Below are 24,304 nucleotides of genomic sequence, written 5' to 3' on the forward strand. Positions count from 1 at the left end.
CTATAACATCTATATTTATCATGTGCAATAATGCCATCTATATTCGTAATATAGCTCGTGGCAGAGTAGAGTGCTCCTCTACAGGAGAACTGAATAGCTTGGTTTTCCTTTTGAGACAACTTTTTACTATTGGATTACTTTGAACTATACATTGACTAATGTACTGATTATTGTTAGCTAATTTCAATGATTTTAAATTGTAACTTTGCTAATCCTTTATAAACCTTCAGGGTTTGCAACATAATCCCTCTCGTTCTTCCTCAGGGAAGAGCAAGTTCAGGTCTCTACAAGTTCTTCCTCAGGGACTGAAGAGCTTGTAGAGACCTGAATTTGCACCAGAATTTGTACGAAGCATAGTGCTACCTCATAAGCACACATTTCAAAGCGGGCTCGTCATTGGCTCCCAGTGCAGAGGAGGATCTTTTTTAAATCCCTTTGCATGGTTCATCGAGTTGCAAACAACACTGGCCCTGTGTATTTGAAGGACAAGTTTCGTAAGTATTTTCCAGCTTGCTCATTTCACTTGGCGTCTGAAAACAAACTTCAGCTTTCTGCTTTCAAGAAATCTTGTGGAGGGTATGCTTTTATCTGCTCATCTGCTAAACATTGGAAGGACCTCCTCGCTTTCTCATAATTATCGACCACATTTTTATTATTTCCTTCTGACTAATTCTCATTGGCCTTTATATTCATTTAGCCCTGTATTTGCTTAGATCAACGCGGAACCTTTGGATGTCAGTCAGACTTTATAAAATTCTGTTACAAAACTTAACACAATCGGCAAATAAGCATTAATATCAAAGAAACCCAACCATCGATTGAATCTGTGCACTTTCCACAACACTATTAGACCAGCCTACAATAGTTCGCGGACCATCAGCTAAGAATTTCACTGTGTGTTAGATGGGAAGTTCTGCTTGTCTCTCCCAAACAGGGTTACATTAATTTCTGTCTCGAGGGCAGCATTCATTTTGCAAAACAATTTTAAGATGTGCTCTTCATTGTCAAGATAGGAGTATGACTAGAAGACCGAGGATTTAAACATCCTTTGCAGTTACTGTACTGACGCCAAGGGTGGACAAATCTACACTGGCTTCTAGTAGCATGGCAATAATTATTTTAAAGACTTGTTTCATATAGAATTATAGCCTGCTGCTGAGGGCTGTACCAATTTTTAGGAACCCTGAACCCAATCTATATTCTTACGCTGCAGACGAGAGCCTCTTACAAGCGAGCGGATCTTTGATCACTTGTATAGTTCAAGGCAAAAGTGCTAAAATGCTATCAGAACATCCGACTCACTGAGGTTAGAATGTTCTCAAGTAAAAAGGGATAAACAAAAATATCAATATTATAACTTTGGAGCAGAAGGTTTATGTCAGCCTAGGCTGTTGATTTTGAGGTTTTTTGTTTTAATGCATACTTTTACAGAGCAAGTGTTAATAAATGTGGGATCAAGTTTGCAAACAACATCACATGAAACATTTACTTTTCTAAACTGTGCATCAGGACAAGAACAGATTGTTGTCACACCCCTAAGTCTACTTTCTCTGTCATTCTGATTGTCCTCACAGTCCTTGAAAAATGGTACAAACTCATCAAAACCTCTAGCTTTTAAGCCTCTCAGATCAAAACTGCCTGCAGACAGCTGATTCCCCACAGCATACAGCGATCAGCCATTCGCAACTGACCATGGGTGGCCAACTCCCGGTGCACAGTCTTTGGCCTGTGGCTGTGTGCACTATAGTTGGTCACAGGTAGCCATCTGCAACAGTGGTTGGCTGGCGGCCATTGCCTAGTCCAGGCACTGCACCAAATCCTTCTTGTATTCAACCACATACTGCTCACTGCCCTTGTCCTTCAGGTGTGCACAGTGGATTTTGGCCACAAGGCCTGAGCGGGCCCTTTAGCCAACTCAATGTGGGCGGCCAGCCCCCGCTGTGAAGAAGGCTTAGTCCATAGAATAGAGCTTGACCTATCTCCTTTTTTTGGCGAGGGGCAGGGGATTTGCAGATTCTAGTTTGGAAATGTAAAGCTAGAGCAAGCATCATGCTTGGGTACCACAAACCAAGAGCAGGTTTCTCCGACTATTACTGCCTTTTCAGAGTTTTGCGATACTGAATTATAGCTGCAAATCCACAATAGGTGATGCAAGGGTCAGAGAAGCTCGTCCTACATTTGGGTACTTAGACATGAAGAATGCTCTGGATTTGAGGTATCTTTTTGGGATTCACTGGCCCCCAAAACCTAAATTGGTAGCAGGGTTCTATGGTGGCAGTCTCAGTATTGATGAACCCAGCCAAAGTTTTGGGTGTTGGGGTTCCAAGAATCTTAGAAAACAGAAATAAATGATCCACGGATCCTTTTTATTTACATCATGGGAGGGAACCCTCAAAGGGTCCTCCACTATAGCTTGGAAGTCAAGGTCTGCCTACCCTGCCCCTTTATGTGGTATATTCATTTTTTGCTCACGGCATAGAGTCTGTGACCCTCAACATGAAATGATTGCCGCAAGAGAAAATGTTCTCTTCTGGCAGCCAATCTGATCGCTCAGATCTAGTCTCAACTCTATAACTGCAGATCCAAATGGGACAGCAGGAGAAAGGACTCCCTCTTCCAATCATTTATTTATTTTTATTTCTAGATCCACTAAGAATTGCAAATCTCAAACTGCACAGATACACAAAAGTGTTAACCATTTATAGCACACTTTCCAACTTTCTGGCAAGCATGAGCTGTAGGCCAGAGTGAAATTTCCTAAGGGAGCTAAAATCAGAAAACACATCTTTCCCCACCTCTTATAATGTTTATTCCCTGCCCGAATCTTGTGGAAAATTGGCATGCAAGACCTCAGATGACCACACCCATTAATTGCTAAATTGAGTGTGAATTTGTCCATTGAGTTACAAGTTATAGGCAAGTCAAACTGTATGTTTTCAATGGAAAGTGCAACTGAACCATAACTTCATAGTGGCGACTGGTACTGTGATCTATACATATACACCCTTTCTTCTTATGGGCAAAGTGCATTGTGCCTGATGTTCCCTGTTTTCTAACTAAGATGCACGCAGAGCTCAAGGTGATCCAAACAAGAATGGTGCAGGGAAGAGTACTAACAATGCCCACAAAGTTGGTTGCAAGGCATCACCTTGAGATTGTGAAGAAATGTTACCTCAGTTCAAGTGCCAGACAGTTGAAACCCTGAGCAGTTGTGGGACAGGCTGTGTATCATTCTGGTATGCTTCTGCACTATCTGCTTCTGAATGTGGGGCACAACATAAAAGGAAAAATGTAGGGATATCTTTACTTAATGGATGGAATCAACTTGTTGGCAGTCAGCTCAGGTCATCCCATTTCTGGCAGTCCACTGCATACCTGTAGGTTAGCCCAGATCCTACATCCAATAAAAAAGTGATGTGGTCACATTCATTTCAAGCACCCAGTTACATACAGACAGATTTAATATATTTTGGCTATGGTATAGCAGTGCTGTGCAAGTTTGCTACAAAGTCCAGAAGCAAGCCATACGAACTTTCTCACAGCTTTTCCAGCATCATCCTATTCAGCTGTTCTAGTCTGAACTAGTTCTGTCTGCTGGGCACTTGCAGAATGGGTCTGTGTATTTCTTTTTCCAGTCTTCAGCACATACATTACCACTAAAATTCTTATGTCTCTATTTAAGAAAAAGTGGTGCGTCAGAGCTGATGCACCACTTTTTCTGCGCCCCCTACTGGAACCTAACAACACCATGGTTGCACCATATGTATAATACGGCGCACCATGGCGGCCATTAGCACAACAGGATCAACATTTTTGACGCTATTGGGGTGCTTTGCTACACTAGTGTAAAAATTTTTGACACTAGTGCAGCAAAGTGCAAGGAAGTCCATAGGTTTCTATGGGAGCATCATTTTAACACTGGCTCTGAGGAGGTTTTAAAAATGAAACCAAAAATGGCGCAGTGAAATCAGTTAAATTTCACTCCGCCATTTTTGCAGGCGTCCTAGCGCCAGAATGCCCCCCTTGCATACATTATGCCTGGCAGAGGCATCATGTGGCGCAAGGGGTTACAAAGTGGTGCAATGCATGCATTGTGCCACTTAGTAAATATGGCATGGTGAAAAAGCCACTTTAGCGCCACCTTAGCATAAAGAAATTGACGCTAAAGCGGCACCAAGGTGGCACTAGGGGCTCTTAAATATGCCCCTTAGTGCATGGTGGCAGCCAGCAGGGGATCATATCAATAAGAGCTGTGTTGTCTTAGCGAAAAGCCAAGAGCCTGTTTTTACACATTTCAGGTGTGAAAAGTTAATGCTTTTAACTCAGAATTATACCAAATCAATGCATGAAATGCAGGCAGCACAAGTCAGAAGCAGCTTCCGACTGTCTAAAGTTCATGCATAACCTATAGAAATTTGGGGCCAGATGTATCAAACAATTTTGCATTTGCAAACAGTGCGAATTGCAAAAATTGACCGTTTGCAAATGCAAAAATGCCTTTCAAGATTTATGAAAGGCATTCGCAATGCAATTTCAAGGAATCACTAAAAGTACGATTCCCTGAAATTGTGACTCCTTTTAGAGAATCACAAATTGCGAATCTCTAAATAGGAAATCGCAAATAGGGAATTCCTATTTGCGATTTCCAAAGCACATGTATCAAGCATTTCCTAAATGCGAATTGGGCATTTAGGAAATGCAATTACCACCAAATCCAATTTGGTGGTAAGCATTTGCAAATTTTAAAAATGCATTATAAATGCATTTTTAAAAATGATATGTAGCGCACACATTTCACATGTCCACAAATATTTTTTTAGGGTGCACCCTGGGGTTTGCATTACCTAATTTGCGAACTCCTAACAGGAATTCACAAATTAGGTATTGCAAAACCATTCACACCTACAGGCCCATAGGGATGAATGGAGTCCCATTCCCTAATTGCGATTCGGTAGTGTCGATTGCGATTTTTAAGAAATCGCTATTACTGAATCACAATTTTGATACATCCCATTTTGAATTTCTTAAATAGCGATTTCTTAAAAGTCGCTATTTAAGAAATGCAAACAGGGACTTTGATACATCTGGCCCTTGGAGTTATATTAATAAACCTTATACAAGTCCAATACAACAACAAGAAGGTGCTCGGCTACCGTTCCTGTCTATGGAGAATTCAGAAACACATGGCAGTAATCGTTATTTTCGTTTTCCCATTCTCTGCTGGCAGCAACACACGCACTAAGTCTAAGATTTTTCAAATTAATGAATGCACTGTAGGTGGCTAAAAGAAACGCACAGACAACCCCTTCTTCGTTGGTGTGGGCTCACATTATGGCCCATGAAGTATGGGTGAGGAGCCGTGTTTCCGCGTTGCTCTACGCGCATATTACCTTCTTCCCGGGCAGTGAATTTTCTTGTACCACGCCAGAAACATTTTGGAAAGCTTCAGGTTTCCTTTGTCTTAATATTATGACTGAGTTCTCATTTTTGTTCTGTAATCGAGATCCCCAGCAATAGCATAATTGGAAGAGCAAGGGAATTTTAACAAACGTTTCTAGCAAAAGCATGTGTTCCATTTGGCTTTGCTCTATATAAAATCTTTGGATGATTCCGTGAATTTAAATAAGACGTTTCTATTGCAATATTCCCATTGAAAATGAGACCTTGATATGAATACCTTCTGCACCTGATGAACCCCCCCTAGACAATTAAATAAAACAGATGACATATAAGACATCCCTGATAGACCGCTTCCAGTTACCATGACAGCCTCATCATGCTCCTTCTTCAGCCTCTTATCACTGAAAACTCTGCCAGGGTCTCTGGTCATGCACAGCACGGCTCTGAAGAAGTGATGCATGAGGCGACTGGAGAACACAAAATGAAGAGCGGTGTATTTTCAGTCCAGCGCTTTTTGATTAAAGGTCCATGTAGAGAAATGGTTGTACATTTTAGTAACTGCCATCTGAATGCAACAGTGCATTTTTTTGCTCGTTGACACACTGTAACCGCTCCATCGTCATATGCTGGGCTTCAAGTAAACAGTGTACTCTTTTTTTGAAAGATTTATTACGTTTAGATGGTTTACAAGGGTTGCGGATGCCGAGAATGTCAGAGTATATTGTGAAATTGATACAAAAAAAACATCCTGCAGAAAGAACAGGAATGTACCATGATCCTTTAGATAGCTAACTTGTCTTTGCAGGTTTTTAGTTCATTAAGCAAAGTTTTTAAAATTCTATCTTATTTTTTTTTAACCTACATTTTATTTGCATAGATAAAACCAGCTGTACTTTCAACCACCGTCTGTGCTAGCTGAGCTCTTTTTCCATTTCGAGCATAGCTGGTAAGTCTTTAAAAAATGGATATTTCCTGTTAAGCAGGTGGCTTTGAAATGGATATATGTGAGAATGCGGACAACAAAAATGAAATCCTGCGAAAATATTTTATCCAGAACAGCGACTGCCACGATATTGTGAATGCAGAAATATAAACATAAATTTAGACTCACTCTTCTTCTCTGCACAACTCAGTTTCCCAAATCAATGAATGATAATTTATGGAGCATAACAGCTACCTGGAAAACATGGAGTCCCAGCGCCACAGCAGACTTACATACCGTCAAGGTATGTAGATATGGAGTTAAAATAGTTAATCTATATATACGTTGCTTCATTATTTTGTGGCCTTTGATATTATGGAGGATAGTATATTTTGAAGGGTGATATTTAAAACTCAATATTCTGGTAGAACACTTCTGAGGAGCATTCAGGGTTGAAATAGTGTCAGTGACATACCTGTGAAATGTCTACCCCTTTCGATCATTTTAGGACCTGGCCCTCCCTGCAGGGTCCTCCCCAAACGTTTTTGCCTTCTGTATTTGTTTTCGTTGGCCTTAGGACTCTGTAAATGTTAGTACCGCTAACCAATGCTAAAGTGCTTGGACACATTAACTAAAACATTGTAAAAATTGGCTTCCACCTGATTGGCATATATAATTTACTTATAAGTCCTTAGTAAAGTGGTATACCATATCCCCGAGCCTGTAAATTAAATACTACTAAGGAGTCTGCAGCACTTCTTGTGCTACCCACTTAAGTAACCCTTTAAACATTTTTCATGCTTGCCTTTGCAGCCTGCTAGCTGGTTTAAACTGCCAATTCGACTTGGTAATTTAACCCACTTGCCAAGTCTAAAACTTCCATTTTATTACATATAAGTCACCCCTAAAGTAGGCCATAAACAGCCCACAGGACAGGTTATATTGTAATTAAATATCACAAATGTGTTTTTCGCTACTGTGAGTCCTTCTGCTCCCATCTGATAACATAGGGTTACCTTATTACATTTAACAAATTATAACGTTTGATTGGGAGCAGGTAGGAAAGTCAAGTTGTTGTCTGAGGAAATGTAATTTATAATCCTCTTAAATAGTAAAGTCGGGTTTGAAATCACAAGTCTGAAAAAGTCAAGTTTAAGGAGTTGGCAATTTCTTGTCCTAACTATTTGCAGTTGGCCTTTGTGTATGCCTCCCAGACAGCATCACAATAGAGTGCCAGGGAGTTAGCAGGATGGGTCATCTCAGACTTGAAATGCTGAAGGTGCTGCCACATACCACATTTGCACTGTGTGACGCATCTCGCCACTGGGCCTTGGATCACACCTCGGAGCCACCTCTATGCAGTGTAAAGCCTGCATTCAGGACATAAGGTACTATTCTCAGCAGGCCTAACCTGGTCCCTGTATCCAGTCCATGCTCCATCACCATTGGCCTGAACCTGTGACTTTGTCCCAGCCCGGTGCAACCAGGTAACCACGGTTGGTGCTTTGTGCTTTTAATCACTATTTTACCTAAACCTTTAAAATTGCATTTCTACAGTTCTACTAATTGTATTTCTATGATTTTGGTATGATTTAATTTATTAAAATGTACCCTATTTTCTAAAATGGTGTGGGATTTTTCTTTTTTTTTTGTGCTTTCACTTTATTCTTGTTTGGGAGCTGCATAAATACTTTACACTTTGCCTTTAAGTTAATCCTGCCTGACTTTGTGCCAAGCTAGCAGAGGGTCGAGCACAGATTAATTTAGTGACTTTAGTAGTTCACCTTGATGCGGACTGTGTCTCTTGCCTGAGAAGGGCTCCCACCCTCCTCAACTAACAACCCAACTTCTCACAATCATGCTCTTAAGAAGACCCCTGAACTTTCCATAATTATTCAGCCTACAATATTGACTATCCTTATAGCACACAACATAGATTCTAAGGTTCTCAATAACATGTGTAATCCATATCAACTTAACAGCACATACTTTATTGATCTCTGAAGGATGCAAGACTGTATTAGCAGACTGGGATTCCACACCTGTGCTAATTCATCTCCCAATAGACTCTAGGTTCACAAGCGATTGCACTTCTCCCCTCAGAAGTCTTTCTTATCTAAAGTTGTGCTGTGTTGTCCTCTGCTTAAAGATGGGCCAACACAAAAATTGAGAAAAAAGTTGGAAAATACTAATCATGGATTTATATTCAGAAAACAATGTAATAATTTGATTTGTGCCAAAAAGAAACTGCACCTTTTCAATCAATATATTTATCATTTGTCAATTCTAGGGTATGACAACATGAGCCATTAGTTCAGCATTTTTTCCAATGGGGTGCTCTTCTTTAAAACTGAGCTGCTTAGCAGATGTTGACTCTAAAGATCATAGGCCATTAATTTGCCAGTCATATTTTGGAGCTCCCTTCTCAAAAGTGTGAAGGGATGACATCTGAACAATAGTCAGCATCTAACTTATGTACACTTTCTATTGGACGTCCTCCACAAGTCTGCATAGCTGGAGTTCTGGTTTACAGAAGCTACCTGACAATGAACAATATCAGGACCAGTTGGTAAAGAACCACCATGTCAACAGCATATAACCTACCATGCATGCCTGTACTTCCTGTTTTGAGTCACAAAGGCACATACACCAGATGTCATACGTACCCAAAAACACCCTCACGCACTCACCCGCTGGCTTAATCCACAAGGTCCCTCAAACACTGTTTTGCTTCACTGCCGACTGAGCTGAAATACACACACACTAAAGAAAGTCTCTGGAATGCAACTCTTAGTCTAGGAAATGCATTTAATAAATCACTCTGCGAGGCTCGTAAAGGAAGGTCAGTACAACTGAAAGTGTACATTTAAAATGTGCGCAATAATAAAATGAAAACATGTGCAAAGAATCTTCAATCAATAAACAGCAAACATATATGCAAAGATACAGATATATATGTATATATATATATATATAAGCATGTAGGCCAAGACCTGCAGATTCTAGTGTGGCTCTGAAAGGAGCTGTAGCTCCAGGTTTTATTTCCCAGTACATGATGGCGTTGGGAGGCCACATGTGGTTGTATATGCTAACCTGGTGCTAGCATTCGCATCATCGGTGCTTCAACACTTTTTAATGGTCTGTTATTCAGAATCCGGAGGGCTTCATTTTAATGGTCTCTTCAGTTTTTCAAAGTCCCATCAGATAATATTTTAGTCCAGAATCCCAGGGGCACCCTTGTTCTTCCCTGCTTTTACCACCTGCGTTAATTTACATATTGTCCCTAGACCGGTACATGCAACTCAGTATCTCCTTCCTGCACTGGCCACAAGTCTAAAGCCTGTTGAATTGCTTCTTTTGCTAAATCACACGCACACTGCTGCTGTTCACCCCATTCAAACTTATATTTTTTTCTCGTCACGTTGTAGCAAAGGGTTAAGATTTGACTCAAATTAGGGGTATACTGTCTCCAAAAATCAAACAATCCCATGAATCTCTGTGTCTCTTGCTTAGTGCCCGGAGTGGCAAACTCCAAAATCTTTTGTTTTGCCTACAGCAACACCTCTCTATGTCATTGATTCCACTGAATCCCTAGAAACTTCACATTTTGAGAGGGTCCCTTTGTCTTGTCTGAATTAATCATCCACATTTTACTCTGCAAAATTTACACATCCCACTGCATGAATATATTTTTAACATCCTTAACTTCTTGCTGGGTGTAATCTTCTAAAGAATTAATTCCAACTCCTGCCAAATTCTGTGGGTTCCTCTCTAGTATTTCTCTACATACCGGCTGAGCACTAACTTCGTTCTGCTCCTCTGGCTCACCCTGGCACCCACTTTTTTTAAGCTTTTCATCACTAGAGTTTGAAAAATCAGCTGTCCCTGCGAAGGCTTGGTAGATATCAGTCTTATCTTGCAATAACTTATTCTGACAAACCAGCATAGTTACAGTATTGTTTGTGTCAACAAGTTGTTTCTCTAATTTCTGATTTTCACATTCTAACTGCTTGTACCTCTCATTCATTTTCCCGTAAGCAGAGAGGAGTATCGAACCCCTTCTGTAAAGAACAAAAGGGTCATCATTTCATTAAAAAAGCCTCTTTTTTAAACATATAAGAATATTTTATAACTCTGTTTTAATCAGGCATCCGTCCCAAAATTCAGAAAGTCCTGACAAACATTTGCCAAGACATTATAAGGCATTTTAATTTCACATGCATTTTCAGCTGCCTTTGACTTCTTGCCAAACATAGTTTCACTTTTGAATCATACGCTTTCAACCTCCAACCTCCCTTTAGACTGCAGACTGCGCCAAAGTGTTTTGCTTCACTGCTGACCAAGCAGAAATACACACACACTGAAAAGAATCTCTGGAATGCAACTTAGTCTAGGAAATTCATTTAATAAATCACTCTGTGAGGCTCGTAAAGGAAGGTCAGTACAAATGAAAGTGCACATTTAAAACGTGCTCAAAAATAAAATAAAAACATGTACAAAGGATCTCAATCTATAAACAGCAAATATATATGCAAAGATACAAATATATATATATATATATATATATATATATATATATATAAACATGCACAATGCAAAGTAGATATTTAGTAAAAATTCATCACCATGGGGCACAGATGTTCCTTCATCTTTCTCCCAGCACTTCAAGTCGTAGACCCCAGATCGACTGTCAGGAGAACGAGAGATCTGATTTAGCCTCACGGGATGGCAGACGTCAGCGTCCCAACTCTGCCTGAGGTCTCTGAATCTCCCCACCATCAATCCTGGGTCTCTTATATTCTTTAAAGAAGCCAGAGAGGAGATTTCTAGAAACCCCCCCTTGCTCCACAGTTGGTTGTTCAAAAATGCTGGCTACTTCAGGTCAGTTTTGAAAGGAACACATTGGACTTGGCCAAAATCCCAAGGTGCACTCTCTCAAAACCAAAACATTCCTTCCCGTACCATAAACATCATCCTAGCACATTCTTATCAGCCTAATCCCTTGGTGAGAAAGAACACGCAGACACACAGAATAAAAGCACTAGCAAATAGTACATTGCATACCATGTATGGGGTAAATGGAAACATCATGAGTCCTAATCATGTAAAGGTATAATTACAAGCACCACCAGAATAGTGAGCCAACTTAAGCACACTTTCACTAGCCCAAGTCTCTCCACCAAACGCCCATCCCTGTCATATTGATCAAAGGCATGGGATAGGCAGGAAAGCCCAGTTCATTAGAAACTGCAACTCGCCTCTGAACAGAAGTAAAACATGTTTCACATCACCACAAGAAAAAAGAAAAATAAACAGAACCAGCAACCCAAGGGAATGCAGAAAACAATAGGAGGCTCTCAGGGAGTGTAACAAAAGGAGAAACTGCCACTTCATGGTGCAGACTGAAGAGTCCTTCCTGAGTATAGGATCTCTGTCTCAAGGTAGACCGCCTCAAAGGGAAAATGCTGTAAGGGGGAAGGAGGGTCGGGAGGTAAAAACTGCTACTTTGCACATGGACTACCCTTACAATAAGACATTGGGAGGGCTACTGAGCCCTGCTTCATCTGAAACCCATAAGCAGCATTTTGTTTTGACTGCAAACACATGACCATATTACAGTACTCTCAGAAAACCACACACAACAAAGTCTTCTTCCTAGACATCTCCTAAAAGTTCACTTTTGACTGCTGAAGCCCCCATTCCAGTAGATGAATCTGATCACTGACAAATTCATTTTAAACCATCCGTTGTGTACTAGAAAATATTACACCAAATTAAAAGAGAGAAGATATGGTTCTGTGACTCTAAGAGCATTTACATTAACATCCTTCATAACATAGCTGGTGAAATCCTACTTACCCCTGGTTCTCAGCGAGAATTCAGTGCCATGACAGATGAGACCATAACTACATGGAGAACCTGACTAAGAGTATTCTTCTGTGAAAACCAAGAGTATAAGGCCTCAACCCTATCTACCCCAGTTTTCGAAGGATCTGTATGCAGAAAGAAAACAACTGCAACTTCTGGAGAAAAAACAGAGACACGCCCATACAAACTGAATATCTTCAGAGCTAAATCTAGCCATATTAAAACATTGCTAGATAACTCCAAAACCCATCCAAAACATCTACTTAGACATTCTTACAGTCACTCCATCACTAGCTCAGCCTAAACAGCAGCAACCAAATTTAAAGTGTGTGAACTTTTTTAAGGATAAAGAAAACTTGATCAAGCTTTCACTTACTCTAAGATCAGATGACCTAGATGACTGCGTACTGATCCAGAAAGACCCATGTGTCGATTGCAGTTATACATATTTTCTGATTCATAGTTACTTGAAACTATCATGAAGGTCAAACCTTCCAATCACTTCTCTGATTCATTGCCTGGATCCATGACCAAGAAAATGATCTACACGTTTTTACCATATTGGATCTCACTTGTGAATTTCTCTAAGAAGCATGGTATTTTCCTCGATCGCTTGAAAATTGACCAGGGCTCCCCCATCCTGAAGAAATCCACAGTTGGCCCTGATGAGCTGAATGACTTCCATCCAGTCTCAATAATTCCCTTCTTCATGAAGATGTTAGAAAGCCATGCAGCTTCACAACTATTCCCCCATATCCAGGCATAGAAACTTCTCAATTGTTTATAATCTGGATTCAGACAGGTGGTATCACAGAAACGGCTCTCCTGCAATTGTGGATTACTCCCTCTGCTTCCAAGTCTTGGATAGCTCCTGCTTACTTGTGTTTCTGGACATCTCGGCTGCCTTCAATACAGTCAACCACTGCAGTCTGATTAACAATAGTTGAAATAGAGAGCTCCTTCTTCCACAAAAAGCAACGTAAAACAAGGAGTTCAACAGGGCTCAATCCTATCCCCAACGATGCCTATTCTGTATTTCAGACCACTTGGAAAAATTCTAAGTAACTCTGGTATTATCATCAGTATGCGGGTGGTAGCCAGATCTACCTGAAGATTTCCTCCAAATCCTTCTCTCCTAATAACTGCAAATTGGCCATTGTGGAGAACACAAAATCACTATGTTTTATCCTTGACAATCATTTCAATTTTCAGAAGCAAATCTTGACAGGTGGCACAAAGGAAAACATTGTATGGGATTTTTTTTTCTTTGCTACTTGGAGGGAAAGAGGTTAAGTCCAAACCTGTTACATGCAACCTATGTAAGGAAAAGTTAGTTCCTGTGGGAACATTAGCAATACTCCTTATAGCTAATACTCCTTCCTTTGAAATCATAAAATGTGTTCCATTTTTCATTTAAGTATAAAATATGCCAATGCAGCACTGTATCGTCATGGTGGTGTACATTTTTCCACCTATGGAAACCCTATTTTCATTTCAAACCACTTGCTTTGCCAAACCTATATAAATATGTTTTTATTTTTATTTTTTAATTTAATTTATACAATATAAAACAATGGATACATTATTGCACTGTAAAGTAACCGCATGACTTTAGCGCTACATCTCAGTCCAGCCACCCCGTATTATGTCTAAGTTTATTTTGTCATATATATTTTTTTCTTTCATATTTCAATATGTACCTCAATACTTTCTAGATAAGTTTAAGTAAGCACCAAAGTACATCACAAACTTTTAAAAATATATATAAATCAATAAACTCTACAGAAGTTGCTAAACTGCCTCATGTCTTCCGAAACATTACAAAAAGAGTAATAAGATATATTTCCCATTAAAACACAGAACAAAGTCAAAGTGTGGTGCAAACAATATGGCTGCCTTTTTTTTTTACAAGCCCAAGTGCGCCGGGTATGCCCGCCAAGGGTCCCAGGCTCACTCTGTCACTGGATTCAAGGTAGCCTCGCTGATGAGGGGTGATATCCCGAAACCAGCCACAGGATGCTTGTTTCCGGTACCGGGAAGGCCTGGCAGTTCTGGCTGGACTGTTCCCTTGGGCAACAGGGTCAAGACTGATTTGCATATGACTCGTTCCAAACTGGGTGGTAGCCAGATCTACCTGAAGATTTCCTCCCCTGTTGACATCTACCTTGTCTCCAGCAATTGGGGCAGGATCCAAAAATGGATGGCCAACCACCTAAAAGTCAACATAACTGAAAATGAATTTCTACTTATCTTACCAAACAAATACAGCCTACCTGTCCAAGAATGGCTCAAATCCTTCTCTCCTCATGACTGCAAATTGGGCATTCGGGAGAACACAAAATCACTAGGTTTTTTCCTTGACAATCATTTCAATCTTCAGAAGCAAATCTTGACCACAGTAAGAAGTTCTTGACATCGACTGAGACTGCACTGGAGCATTATGCAGTCCAGTGGCAGCTTTTAAAAAATGAAGTACGTGCAGTACAACTCTCCAAGCTTGACTATGAAAACCCACTCCCCTCCAGCCTTCATAAAGCAAATCTAGCAACACTGGGACTAGTGCTTCACATGGCTGCCCACTCTGTGACCGGTCAGAAGACATTTGTGGCTCCTATCCTTCGCACCCTTCAATGGCTTCCCTCCAAAACAAGAGGCCAATTGAAGACTGCTTGGATTACTTATAAAGCCAACCGTTACACCACTCCCTCTCATCTGGAGGGCAAACTGAAAATATGTGGAGTACAACAGGGTTCAAGAAATGCTGGATCCCTTCTGCTGGGACCTCTGGCATTCAGGCAAGAATGCTACATGAAACACCATTTCTATGGCAGTGCAACATGGACCTTAAATTCCCTTCCTAGAACCCTTCACATAACCTTCAGCCTTGCCCACAAAGGTGTGGTGGGTGACTGCCTCTGGGACAGGTCCTGTTGCTAAATCCCTGCTGTGCACAGCCAAACGCAAAGTGGTATTAGCCACATTCGGAGAATATTCAACCACAGCGTTGAGTGCAGGGCCAGGCAGGAACGCAGATTCTATTTTCAAACCTCCTGTGCCCACGGCCGAAAACTGTGCTCAGAAGTTGGATGAATATGAAAAACCCAGAAATTCACTAAAAAAACAAAACAAAGGTTAAAGGGACATTCTAGTTATGTATGGTCAACAGTGTAGTCAGCAGTGTAGTCAATGATGTCATTTGATATACCAACAATAATGTTGTCAATGACAACCTTTAAAATGCCATGAGTGATGTCATATGTGAGGTCATAAGCAGTGCATGGTTGAAATGCAAGTTATTGTTAGCTCAGTAAACTATACCTGAAGATTTTCAGTGGTTTTTAAACTTTAGTGTTTGTGCTACGTCGGCACCTAACTACACGTCACTTTAATCTTTATTTTTTTCTGTGAAATTCCATGTTTTTCTAAACATAAGATACGGTCTTATTACTATATTCACCTTTACCATCATTGTAACCTTTGGTTTATTCAGTATACATACATATAGATATGTACATTTATATATACTTATATTTATATTTATAAATGTCTATATATATTTCTATAATATATATACACACATATACTCACACACACACACATATATATATATATATATATATATATATATATATATATGTACATATTTAAGTTAAAACTTTATATTGCATAGTTTCCATTGGTTTTGCATCGAAATAGTAAATTGCATTTTCCTTACTAGAACTAATCTTAAGCCTTTGGGTTTTTCATTGAATTTGTATTTTTCCTTAATTTGTTAATAAGAACAGGGGGCAGAAAGGAAAACATTGTACGGGATTTTTTTTATTTGCTACTTGGAGGGAAAGAGGTTAATTCCAAACTTGTTACGTGCAACCCATGTAAGCGAAAGTTAGCTCCTGTGGGAACATTAGCAATACTTCTTATAGCTAATACTCCTTCCTTTGAAATCATAAAATGTCTTCCATTTTTCATTTAAGTATAAAATATGTCAATGCATCACAGTATCATCATGGTTGTGTACATTTTTCAACCTATGAAAACTCTATTTTCATTTCAAACCACTTGCCTTGCCAAACCTATATAAATATGCTTTTATTTAAAAAAAAAAAATATATACAATATAAAACAATGCATACATAATTGCACTGTAGAGTAACCGCAAAAGCACTACATCTCAGTACAGCCACCCCGTATTATGTCTAAGTTTATTTTGTCATATATATTTTTTTCTTTCACATTTCAAAATGTACCTCAATACTTTCTAGATAAGTTTAAGTAAGTACTAAAGTACATCGTAAACTTTAAAACAATATATAAATCAAAAAACTCAACAGAGGTTGCTAAACTGCCTCATGTCTTCCGAAACATTACAAAAAGAGTAATAAGCTATATTTCCCATTAAAACACAGAACAAAGTCAAAGTGTACAAGCCCTAAGTGCGCCGGGTATGCCCTGACAAGGGTCCCAGGCTCACTCTGCCACTGGATTCAAGGTAGCCTTGCCGATGAGGGGTGATACCCCGAAACCAGCTCCAGGATGCCTGTTTCCGGTACAAGGAAGGCCTGGCCTGGCAGTTCTGGCTGGACTGTTCCCATGGGGAACAGGGTCGAGACTGATTTGCATTTCATTCCAAACTGGAGTAGCGTGGTGAGCAAAAGAATTGATGGATTAAGCCCAGATTTGTGACTGGGGGTGAATGTTTGATTTGTTCCACATTCTGTCCATCATTTGTATTTGTTTGCTTTTGTTGCCCTAAGTGCGCAGGGTATGCGTAAACATGGGTCCCGGGCTCACTATGCCACTGGATTCAAGCTAGCCTGGCTGATGAGGGGTGGTACCCCAAAACTGGTCCCAGGATGCTTGTTTCCAGTCTGGGGAGGACCTGGCCTGGTAGTTGGGCCCGGACTGATTTGCATATGGCTTGTTCCAAACTGGGGTTGAGTGGTGAGCAAAAGAATTGATGGATTAAACCCAGATCTGTGGCTGGGGGTGAATATTTGATTTGTTCCCATTCCATTCCATCCATCATTTGTGTTTGTTTGTTTTTATTTTCCAAAGGCTTTAATTAATCAATATTAGAACATTGGAATGTTGAGTGCTCCCTTGAAAACAATGCGCCTGCTGCTTTCAAAATTTCAATGTCCTGATGCATAGAATCTGCCTTTCTCTTTCCCCTGCCTCCCGAAAATATGTTATTTAGGCAGAGGAAAGCGAAAGGAAGAACCCCTGCAGAAGGACACAAGCAGCCTTCATCTTCTCTCTTCCCATAGCTCAGTGTCACTAGGGCTTCAAAAGGAGGGAGCGGTGAATGCTGCTCAGCTCCTGGGTCACCCTGACTTGGTTGAACTACAAAAGCTAAGCTGGGGTGTGTCAGGGGATGACTTCAGCCACTTTTCACAGCTCTTGTTTAGAATGCTTAACAGCTAATAGTGTGGCCCTGCACGTGCTGTTAGCTGTAGAACATTCACAGCAACAGCTATGAACAAAGACTTCGGAGCATGAGAGGGATTTCAACACCCTCGGCTTTGTGAGGCCTTTGTTTTACTAATTTGAACATTCTGCCGTTGTGGGGAGGAATGTTATAATTGTTTTATAGCTCGCCTTATCTGAAATATACTGGCTATTAAAGGCCCAGTCCCTTGTCAAAGGTCCTCAACTTTAGTTTTGGCCTAAACACTGGAGTGGGCCTTTAATGGCCAGTATAGCCTGCTACAGTGGGCTATAAGGCTATAATATTGTAATTATGTTGTATTTATACAATGCTTACTATCCCTGACAAGGTGTTGAAGCACTTTTCAGTCAGCAGCACACTACTACAGAACTTTAATGAAGATTAGTCGTGGATTGATAGGAGGTAAAATTGCTATTGGTAGGGGTGGGCGTTTGTAGACATGTGAGTCTGTTAGTTGGATGTTTAGGATAGAGGATAGATAGAGGAGGAAAACATTTGGAAAGGATTATTTGCAAGTTCATAGTAGTGAAAAAGGTTTGGGATAAGTCAGAGAGCAGAAGTAGGAGCTATTTAGAAGAGGAATAGGATGAGTCATTGAGTGGTGATTTGATGAGGTTTGGGGAGATTAGTTATTTTTTTTCTCTGCAGTCGGAGGAAACTATATAAATATGTAGATGCACACCCACATGTAAGAGGTATAAATGCATAGACATTTTAACAAGATACACATATGGAAAAAATCATGAGATAGAAAATTGTAATGGAAACAATCCCATATGTACATGCATGAATAAATATTTACAAACCCAGCCTTTCAGTTGTTGCTGCAAATTAAGGCTTGTTTGTTATTATATTTATTATTATTATTATTTTTTATTTGTCCTGTGTTTTACCTTAGTGAGAATAATAAAGCACTTTTAGATCAATTGCTATAATCATATTTACACATTGTAATAGATATGTGTTATTGCAGGAAAGTAAACCCATAAGCATGCCCTCATCATCTTATATGTTATTGGTGTACTGACCTACTTATATATGCATATAGTGACAAATGTATGCATATATGTACGTACGTATATAATATTTTAATTAATGTTTTTAAAATAAATGTAATTATTTCCCACTGATTAATCAGTAGTATTTGTTTTTAATATTTAATTATTTGTTGTATATATTAATGATGTTTAAGTAATAATTATATAGAAGAGTTATTTACACATACTTTCTGTATAATCATATTTATATGTCATGATAGAGATCAATAAGCATGTAGTCAAATACTCATGATCTTTATGTGATAAACTATATACATTTTGAGCATAACTATAAGGAGTGTATATGTTTTCACCACAAGAAATATATCTTTTTGTACATTTATTAAGCATAAATATAAGAGAGTGTATATATATATATATTTATTTATAAGTAATCAGGTAATAATATTGCATTTTGTCATTGCTGTGTACCACTGTTGTCCTCTGTTACCTAAAACAGTTGATCACATTTAGATCAAATTCCAAAAAAGACCATTTCCACCTATAATCTGTATACCTGCAAAATTTCATGAAAATCTGTTCAGCTTTTTTGTTGCTAAATCTGTTTAAAAAGTCCATGGACAATGCATTGGTGGTAAAATGTGTTTTTGTGACGGTGCCTTTTTTCTTTGCACCCCCTTAACTAATCACTACAAATGTTATCTACAAAGTAAACCTTTTGTTGGTCATGTTATACTCATTTTAGGATACCTGGTGAATACCCAAGTGATTTTAACCTGTGAAAAATGCCTACCTTCTGCTGAGAGTTGATGACCATATTTACAAGGAAACTGTTTTCCCCCATGATTTTCTCATGGATATCATGGGAGGTGTCCCAGAAGCTAACAGGAAAGCATATCCTCAGCTTTGTAAGAACAAAGAGTTCAATTTAGACATTGTAATAGAGGCTTTCATTCCTCCATCACAGAGGAACTGATCCATCCATCAGCCCGACAGAATACCGTCTGCCATATTTAAAGCTTGTGCTGAAGGTTCTAGATCTGTCATGGCAGAGTAGGGTTTTTCGGCTGATCCACACTCTCCATCGTCAGTTTACCAGTCCAACATCGATGGACAAAAGTCAGTCAATGTTAGTATGGTGTACAGCCATTCACCATATTTAGAGTTGTCCGCCATTGTCGTGGGATGGGGAAACATCAAGAGAAGTACAACAGTGCTGGGTGTGTTTTCAGACAGCAGTGTCAGGAATACCTGATTTATATAATGTCTACCATAGCAGAAGGTATTCCCAATGCCCCACAACCATTATCTAAGCTGAATTCCCCTTAAAATACAGCATTAGATATCAGCAGGGGGAAAAGGGCAATTGGAGAGAAAAAGAGAGACTGCCTCCAGAGATGGGTGCGGCTTCTACTGCTTACTAGCTCCTGTACTAGCCTTCTCACTGGAAGTTCTACACTACTTGGCACACATAGTTTTGAAACAACATTATAATCACAAGACATGCATTGTTCCTATGGAGATTTCGAAACCATAAATGAATAAAAATATACCATTATTCTAAAACTTTACCCAAAGACTCTAAGGCTTTAGCCACTCTCTTGTAACTGAAATTTGGTAAACTCTTGTAGTAACTGGGTTTGGCTCTTATTTTCATTTATTTATGTGTATTTATGTTCTTGCAATCTTATAGTTGGTGTTGTATTATTATTTACAGTTAGTTGTTTTTCGTAAATTCAAGTATTTTGATTTATTGGTAAAATATACACACATACACATATTTATGAATATAGAAGACTATTTAGAATAGAAGTGTATTTCCTCAATTTGTAGCTTGAAACATAGCTCTCCTATTATTACTGCAATGCACGAAAATGGCTCCTACAATGAGGTACTGGGTTTTTCAGAACCGGTACTGATCCAGTAACCCAGCGGTGCCAGGGTACACCCAAAGACCTCGGGTACTTTCCTGATTCAGACCACAGAAACTCAGAGTCTTCTAGGTGAAGTCAAAGATCGAATTTATTGGCTGCAGCCAAGTAACAAGCGTCCTAGAAGTACAACAGCACGGTTTGTATGTTCTCAGGAGACTGTGTTTCAATGCAAAGTCAGGTTTCCTTATAAACAGTTTTTTAAGCTTCAGGCAAACATTCTTGACATTTTGGTTGGTCATTCACATGTTTTCACTACAAAGGAAAAAACAGTGTCATGATGAAACCTCATATTTCATGGCATCCAACCCATAATAAATTACCCGGCAAGGCCTAGTATTTTACATCAGATAAGTGTGGACCCCCAATAAAAACGGGCACCTACCCCTCGTAAAGTAAGAAGAAGAAAAGAGCAGGTGCAGGTATGAGCAAGATTAGGCAGGGTGTGTGAGCGATAATAAGGGTTTTATGGCATGGTGTGCCTTGATGCTATCTGATTCGGCCACTGGGAGAGGGACTGACCAAACAGGTTTGGCCTGAGGCAATGGTTCCAGCTTGCCCAGGTCAGAGAAAAGTCAATCAAGGTGTACGTGTCCTTGGAATCAAATCTGACTGTATTATAAGCCTATGTGAGGGCAACTTTTAAAAATGGCTGCCGTGTATAAAATGGGAGCCACGAGTGCAGGACGAAAATGGCGATTTCGAGGTGAAAACGCTGCTGGAATTGAGCGAAAATGCTCATGTTTAGTGTACTAGTCATTATCGGTCTTTTGATACTAAAATCGTACTGCTGTGGCAAAGTAAATTACATGGGTCCAGAATTTTTAGAACCACAAACCCTCCTTTTGCCCTTACATAGGCAATAAACCTATTCTCATGCTAATCTGAGTCCAGGTCTATGTTTATAAGGCCATGGAGATGTTGCTGGAGCAAAATTCTAGTACTTGGTAACTCTCTCTGGACAGGTCTCCTCGAACATGAAGTAGCATAAAAGGCCACATATGGCAGGACAAAATAAGGAATACCTCTATCTGCAGTAGGTGGCATAAGATCACACACCCAACAATTAGTGATGTTCACTACTAACTAGTGTTGATACAGAAGCTGTACAAAAGAATTGCTTACGAATTCTGATCTTCTAACCTGCTCATGTTCAGGAAAAGGGTGAAAAGAGTGCAAAGAAACAATAGTAGGAAAAGACATAGGTTGGGAAGTGGGTGCAGAAGTCAATTGAGTAGAGAAAAACAATCCCACCCATAAATGACAACGTCATGTTTAAAAGACACTAGAAAACACGTTATTAAGAACATATAGACAACGGGAGAAAGTAGTGACCACTATTACAAATGAAATAATAATTTTTCACAACCTTAACCAAAAAGCAAATCCTAAAATTATCTAGTAACATTTTTAGGGCTCCTCTGCATTTCAGTAATTTTTGTATGTTCAGGTGGAACAGTGGTGACTCTCATCAATGCTCTAAGGTGAAAAGGGGGTACTCTTTCCACAGAAAATGGACTTTATTCTGCTTTTACTAAACAGAATAGTACTTTAAAACAATGCCAGCAAAACAATCAGTCTCCTAACACCTAGTCTATACAATCACACGGAAACCTCTTGTGAAACCAACTATGCCCAGAGTCCGTTCAAAAAGCCTTTCTGGCAGGCTTCTATTGTCCATCAAATTTTCTTTTGTTGTTTTCTTTCGCATGGGCCTCTCAATTCAGGCCTCTTCGTGAGAAAAGTCCTGCTTAGTTGGAGTGCCCTCCTGGCAAACACCCACAGCTCACTCGAAAGTCTCAATGTCTTAAAGCAATGCACCAGTGTCTCTCCTCTGTGGCAGACACTACAAACAATGTGCTCTTCATTGATCAAGGGCACAAATCATCTCGTGCAGACCCAAGCACCATTAATTGGGAAATAGCTCAAGCTCAGCAGCACTTTCAGACTCCAACAGTCATTATTTAGTGTCAGAGGACGCTCAAGCTGCTCTTTCATGGGCACCACAATATAGTGCCTTTTTCCAAACTTGAAATCTCCGGTGCACTGCCCTTCTTCCGTTGGAGCAAAGAAAAGGGGGTGTGTGGCCAAAACTCAGGCCAAGGGGCTCAAGGGATTGCACACTGTCAGAGGTTACCAGCACATGACAGGTAGAGAAATGAAACCTCAAAACAGCTCTGCCATCAACAACAGGAATCCTTCTCTTTAGCTCTTTTACACTGAAACTTTGGTTTTGTGATGTCCAACGCCGTCTGATGGAGCAAGTACGATACCATGCGCTGGCGATCGCTGGCCAGCTTTGCTACTTTCTGGGTGCTGAGACTGTAGGGCCAAAACGTCCGTCTTTCATCTGTAGCTGTCACTGATGGGAATTAGACTTAAATCAATGTCCTGCAGGTTATTATGACTTGATACCCGCAGAATCTAGTGACGTAGGAAATGTGCCACAGTTGTTAGTGCCCTTCAATTTAGTACAAAAACAGTTCATGGTTTTTAACAAGGGGACTGCATGCAGGTGGTCTGCAATCTTCAAAGGAGTAGCCATACACCATGGGCATAAAATACAAAGACAAAGGCAGAAGGGCAAAACAGGGTCTCTAGCATCTTTAATTGGGTTCTCTCCATTATTCTCTGCCATCTATAGCTACATGAGAATTATATCTGAATGGATTTCCTCACACAGTGGCATTGTCTAATGGGGTAAACACATATTTTCCTCAATGATTAAGTCTAGGTGTTCCTCCTTATCTTAGAACATCTCAATAGAGAAATCACATGATACCGATTATCAGGGACATGTAGAAACCTTCCTTTAAAAACTGTGCATCAGGTGCACTATGCAATACACAGGCTAATAGTCAAATGTGCAAACAAAAAGACAAGAACTAGAGGGTCCTGATATTTGCATGATTAGGACACATCTGATCCCACCAAAAATTAAAGTAGCAGGAACAGAAGGGAACCGAAAACCAAATTAAAATAGACATTGAAAATTCGTCATGTTCAAAAAGGTAAACATAAGATATCTCCTATTGAGATGGAAAACTTGTCTTACTATAATATTGAGTCAGTTAACCAGCCTATCGCTACCCTGACAGTCAGGCTGGAAAACATTGAAGCAGGCCTAAGGCAAATTCTTGAAAACCAGTCTGGCCATACCAAAGGGAATTATACATAACATGGGGGTCCCTGGTACATCACTGCAGTCTGGAAATGTGAACCTGAACAATACATCAATAATAATAAAAGGTCTGACTGGTGAAAGGAATTTGAAAAAGAGAAATGGGACTAGGACATAGCTAAAATCTCAATAACTAAGCATGATGCGCCATTGGTCAGGGGAAGTAACAAAAGAAAAAAATCTATAGGAAGAACAAAAAAAATTATTTGGGTGATAGTCAGGCATGTGACACAACACCGAGAGTACGGGTGATACACAAAGGCCAAAGTTACACAAATTTTAACTCTACCGTTGGCGACTACACCATATACGGTACTCCTAGCTAATGTTTCAGTTCCTTCTTCAGGAAAAAATGAAAACCTGGTTTTCTTTTAAGGAACAAAAGCCATATGCTACTTAGGAAACAGAACATCATTAACTAATGTAATATAGAAATTAGGCCACCTTGAGTCACAGATCTATAATTTCATCCTTAGGTCCAATCAAGGCTACATAAATGTAGGGCTGCCTGTTCCTTTAAGGGAAGGGGCAGTAACGTGACTAACTGCAGGTGAC

The sequence above is a fragment of the Pleurodeles waltl genome, chromosome 6, assembly GCF_031143425.1.
Source record: "Pleurodeles waltl isolate 20211129_DDA chromosome 6, aPleWal1.hap1.20221129, whole genome shotgun sequence".
NCBI lineage: Eukaryota > Metazoa > Chordata > Amphibia > Caudata > Salamandridae > Pleurodeles > Pleurodeles waltl.